The sequence below is a fragment of the Cyprinus carpio genome, chromosome B18 (assembly GCF_018340385.1).
Source record: "Cyprinus carpio isolate SPL01 chromosome B18, ASM1834038v1, whole genome shotgun sequence".
NCBI classification, from domain to species: Eukaryota; Metazoa; Chordata; class Actinopteri; order Cypriniformes; family Cyprinidae; genus Cyprinus; species Cyprinus carpio.
Window position 1 is genome coordinate 17128549 of NC_056614.1, and position 6000 is coordinate 17134548.

The window sequence follows — 6000 nt, forward strand, 5'->3', positions numbered from 1 at the left end:
CACCGTGTCTCCTCCAGCTCCTCTCCTCATTTCCGCTCTGCTGGGTAGAAACATTGAAAGGGGGAGGAGATGGACCACTTGTATAAAAATGAATGGGAGGCATTCAGAATAGCATACTACCATATTGCAGAAATAGTAAGAGTATGCTATTATAGAGCTAGTATGCTCATATGCTATTCTGAATTCCAGCCAGGGAAATTATAATGCTAATTGTTTTTAATGTTCGTTAATTGAAATAAAATACAAATAAAAAAGCCAACAGAAATCTTTTTCAACAGAAAATTTTTCATTTTTTTCAAAGACTTTGTTTTAGCATCAACTTGACCCACCTGAAAAAACAATAATAATATTAATAATTGGGGATTCGATTTAAAAGGTTAAAAATGTGAGGAAGTGAGGCTAAAACTAAAAATATTTAAAATCATGTTAATTGAAATATTAAATGAAATTAGCAATGTTGCCTTAAATACCATGAAGTACTAAAATTCCTAAAACTGAAATAAAATAAAGCTAAATAAATGTATTAAAAATAATACAAATGACAAAAGTCCAGTGAAATGACTAAAACTGAAATTAAAATGAAAACTGAAAATATAAAATTAAAAGCTAATTAAAAATATTAATATATGCATACTAATATACAAATAATACTAAAATGATATTGGTTTATTCTATCATTTACTATATAAAAAATCAACTGCCTGTATACGTTACCAAGATATCTGTCACGTGAACCAACTGGCCTTTACAGTACCAAATCAGTTGTCCTATTTAGGAATTCTTAGCATAAAACACAATGATCCAAGATTGTAGATAACAAGTGCTTTGAAATATGTCCAAGAGAGCAATGGAAGCATACTGAGACCTGTTTTAAAGAGAGTTTTAATGCTGAAATGTGAATATAAGACTACAAATGACAAGAAAAAAGATGGAAAAGCCAATATAAAACTTTGTCATCATCATTGCTCAATGAAAAAAAAACAGTGCGTAACACTGCAAATACAGAACGGTTTCGAAGCCATATTCATCTTGAGGTGGTTTTTCCCAGTTCCCCTGTCATTTATTCCCCTTCTGGTTTTCATTAGCTGTGTAACCTTAGTGAGGCCTGGTCCTCGCCTCCCCTGTTATCTCAATGATGTTCTAATGCTGGTCAAACATTATTGTGAATGGCTCAGCTCAATAGAGGCAGTGTTAGCCAGGAGAGTCAATATTAGCTGAGCACACAGGGCGGGAGGAAGGTGGGGGAGGGGAGCGCACCGTCTGCAGTGTGTGAGTGTGTATGAGGGGGGCCTAGTGTGCGCTCTTGGTGAACCTTGACCGTTCGCAACAGAGGCAACAAAGCATGGGATAAAGAGATGACAGGAATTTAGCAACGCATTCTTCTCCTTCTTTTGCTCCTGGCTCTTGCTGAAGGAGCCGGTGATCCAACAAAGATCGGTCAAAGATTCCCGTCGTTCCTTCTACATCACACTTATTTACAGCCTATTATAAGCGCGCTGTGGGATTAATGAGGGCTGTGTCTTCTCAGGGTTGCAGCGGAAGGTCAATTTGTCAAAGGACACAAACAACAGGCCCAAGGTCAGCTCTTTGTCTGTCTTTACAAAGGTAACTGAATTATTGGCTCCACGCCCACCGCACCTACGGCCGTATCAACACGTCTGCTTGGTAATCACAGACACTTTTATGCCCTGAGAGCTGTGCAAACAGTTGGTTTGGTAGAATCAACAGTGGCTGTCATGTGACCCTAAAGCTTTCCGCATGAATCATAATCTAACATAGAAGTGATTGTGCAGGTGAAAGCGCTAATAACAACAAGCGGCTGACTAATGTTTGACTTGCGTCTCATTAGAGAATGCGAATAAGGAGAAAAGATTAACTTCTCAAATGACAGTGTCTCACTATTTAGATGAGGCTTGCTTACCTGTCCCATTTAATCTATGGGCCTCGCTGGCAAACAAACAGACAAATATTGACCGTCTGGGAATAGTCCTCACTCAGCAATACATACACCCAAAGCAATTTCCTCAAGGCTCTAGGAAACTGTCAACATGGCGGCAAAAGAATAAATTTTTCTTGCCGTGGGGCAAACTGCAAACAATTTGCGCTGATATGCATAAGTCAGACCTGGGTTAATTTGAGCAAATAATGGGTCTGGCTGTGCGAAGTGTGGAATATTACAGGTATTCCACAGTCTCACTGCTTGTGTGTTTGGTTTGGGTCATTTGATACGGATAAGCAGGTGTAACGTTTAAGTTGACCTCCAGTTAAGCTTGAGTTGCATACAAAGCTTTAAAACCAAACAAACGAAGTCCGGGCATTGTTTGAGATAACCGCGAACCACCCCACCCCCAGGTGCACTTATGAGCGTAACGCAAATACCTTTTGATGTAGCAACACGGTCCCAATTCAGATCTGCTGTCATGTGAAAAAGCAACATTAGCTAATGCACTTCTTAAAGACCATAATCGCTCTTTCCCCTACAGTTAATGAATGCTAATTAGAACTAGCTTCATGTTTGCTGGCTGCCTCTCTAATGTGCCGTATTGTTCCTCTTCTCCTGCTTCAGCTCGGCTCTAATGCTGCTGGGCCAGCTATTAAAGTCAGCTAATCCATCTATTTCCACAACTGCCAGCTCCGAAAGCCACTAATAGCTCAGCCACAAAACTGCGCATTTCCTGCGCATTGCGCTGGTAAAGCGAGTGGGTGGCATTGTGGTTGAACTTGAATTCCATGCCATACCTGGCTCGGATGCCTAAGGGCTTTTCGACTGAGTGTTTTGTTTTGATGGGACGGATAGATCAGCTCCACTTCCTCAGACGTACAGGCTCGTCTCAAAACGAGACTGAATGTTTGAGGCTCCCCAAAGGCTTGTACGGGCAGGATGACTTCTGATCCTGAGAAATTACAGGTATTAATTCATATACAATCTTCTGTTTTGCATTCTTTTAATATATTTTTTCCCCCATTAAAAATGGACTGTTATTATCACCATAACAATTTAAGGTGAAAGTTCAACTGAAAAATTATAATAAACATTACAATTTCTTTTTTGCTTTAATGACAGCAGCAATCGAAATGCACAAACCTGGCGATCATATCACACAGAATAATTTGAGAATGATCAAAGAGCATTATAGTCAACTAACTAACTAACTAAAAACCAACAAGAGTTTGGGGCTGGTAATATTTATACATTTTTGTGAAATTATTGATTTTTTTTTTTTTTTTTCAGAATTCTTTAATGAATAAAAAAGTAAAAAGAAAAACAGCATTTATCTGAAACAATCTTTTTGTACCAATGTATAGTCTTTACTGTCACTTCTAATCAATTTAATCCATCTTTGCTGAATAAAAGTGTTAATTACTTTTTCAAACAGTATTAATTACTTTCAACAGTTCTTACTAACCTCAAATTTTTAGAAGGGTATAAATACAATAATTCAACTAATTGAGAAAGTGTTTAATGAAATGCCCTTTTGTTTTTTAAATTCATCCTAAATAATTTGATTCATATTATACCTCCCCTTGTTTTGTCAGTGGATGGGTGCTATTTTGAGTCAATTACTCACCCACGTACAGTAATAGCCACCACAGTTTTTGGCTGCGGGTGTCTGATGTTTATAGTATTTTCCAGCCTGGTAAACCGGTTGGCTTTGGCCTCTTCTCAGACCTCTCTCAGACTGTTCCCATCCTGAGACGCTAATAACTAGCTCTCTGTGATAGACGAAAGGTCCCTTTGTGTTCTAAAATGCCTTTCTTGCATGGCAGCGCACCAAGAATCACAGGCTCGCAAACAGGTGGTGAAGCATCTGAATAACAAATTGAGCTACGCTTTCGCACGCGCCAACTCAACAAATTATTACAATGAATTATGACAGTACAATAACGTTCAAAGGACTAATTTAAGTGCGAGGAGACTGTAGTGGGGTAAGCAAACTGATTTGCTCCATGGAGAGGTATAATATTCAGGATGTGGGCTCGCAGATGGAGTGGTTGACAAACCTATGAATAATATGCTTCTCTACCTCTTCAAAGCCATGGAACTTCACTAAAAATGAAAAACAGGGTTGGATTTATGCTGACCATGAGCCAACAAGCCAACAAGCCAACTTATTCTCCAGTGTCAAACTATTGATGACAGAGTTTAAGTGTTTTTTAATCTAATCTTCAACACATTCTTCAACGCCTACTACCCTGTTCTCTCACGCCTGCTGGTTTCAAAGTTTGATGTGTTTAATTGGAAAAGCCTGTACATCTCACCAAGATACAATAATTACAGTGCCACCTGATTCCTAAGTGCCGTGGTGTGAGAAATGAAAGAGCCAATGTTCATGTTTCATTTGAAAATTTAAATCAGTCAAGCTGTTATACTTTTGATCTTTGAATGGACATATCAAATGATTTTGGCTCTGGAATTAAATGTTTTTGAAAGATGCCAAGATCATTATTTCTGTTCTCAAATTTCACTAGGACACCCAATTAAAAGAATATTCCAGGTTAAATATATATATATTTTTTAAATAACTTGAACTTATCAATAGAAGTCAATGGGAAAACAAGTTTTTCTTGCTCTATAGACTTCCACTGTAAGTGTGTAACTTTTTGATGTTGTTTATTTGAGTTTAATCATTTTCTGTGGTAATCAACAGCATGCTACAGAATTTGAAGGCCACATTGCGTCCTTGTTCATGTAATTTAATCTGTCCTGGTGAATAATCGAAACTATGTTATCATTGTGAAAGGTGGTTTATTTAAAGAGCCATTGTGAAATAAAGAGGCGTTGTGATAAAAAAAAAAAAACACTTTACCTGTGCAAAGCGATATACGATTTGGCAAAAATGTTTATGAAATTAAATCTGTTGGCTATAAACAAGTGTGAAAACTGTCTCCTCCAATGAAATATGATTCTTGTGAAATGTGTGTGTGAAATAACAGCATTCTGGTTGGATTTGTGTATGTGTGCATCATCATCCTCACCACAGATGGATGATAAATGACTATAAAAAAATAGGAAGTGACACATTTATTTCTTCCAAATAAGAATTAGTGCTTGTGGCCTAGAATAAACCAAACCACTTTGGTTGTAACTTGCAAACTTAAAAGCGTAAAGCAGGATGACACAGAGCATTAATTTCACTGAACTAACAGGAACTCAGGATGGTTCTGCATAGTTTCCAAACAATAAAACGACTGCGCTCTGGAATGGGGATTAGATTAAATCACTGCTCCACCACTCAAGCATGAAAAATCCCACAGCACTGTGAAAACATATCTGGTGGAGGAACAACCTTCTCACCTGACAATCACTGCCACACTTCCATCCAAACAATTGCCATATATCTCTTCCATAGCTGAAGGACAACATAACCATCAAGTCATGCTGAAATGTGTGTATACTAACTTCATTATGACAGCCACTGGCTTAGCCAGAAGCAAACAACAACATTTAAAGTCCTCAACAAATGAGAGCCTTTAGAAAGTGATTTACAGGCCTGCTCACACAAAGTGTACTGGGAAAACAGGTGTGAGAGGCATAAAGTTTTGGAGAGATAGATAATGCGATCCGATGAAATCTAAGATTACATACCTCACTAATGATGCGGTGGCACAGCTGGGTTGCTGTGTTCTGTTTAGTCACGTAGCTCACACGTCACTAAATACAGGTTTCTTGGGGCCAACAGATCAACGCCCGCCCATTAGGTCTGTTCTCTGTTCCTCCGGCCCTATTATTCCTCTGTATTACAGGATGGTTATACACCCAAGGGCTTCTGACCCAAATAGTGCACATCTTTTTCCAGTAAACCTACTGAGGTCTTTTTAACATGTCTGCATCCATTAGCTTCAAAGATATTTGCTTTTGTCTAGCAAGACAATGATAAATACGACTGTCCATGATGAAGATATATACATTTTAAATCATGTTTAAGAAACAAGAATAAAAAACTATGCCTATACCCAGAATGGTTCTCCATTAAAAAATAAAAAAAATCTCCCTAAAAA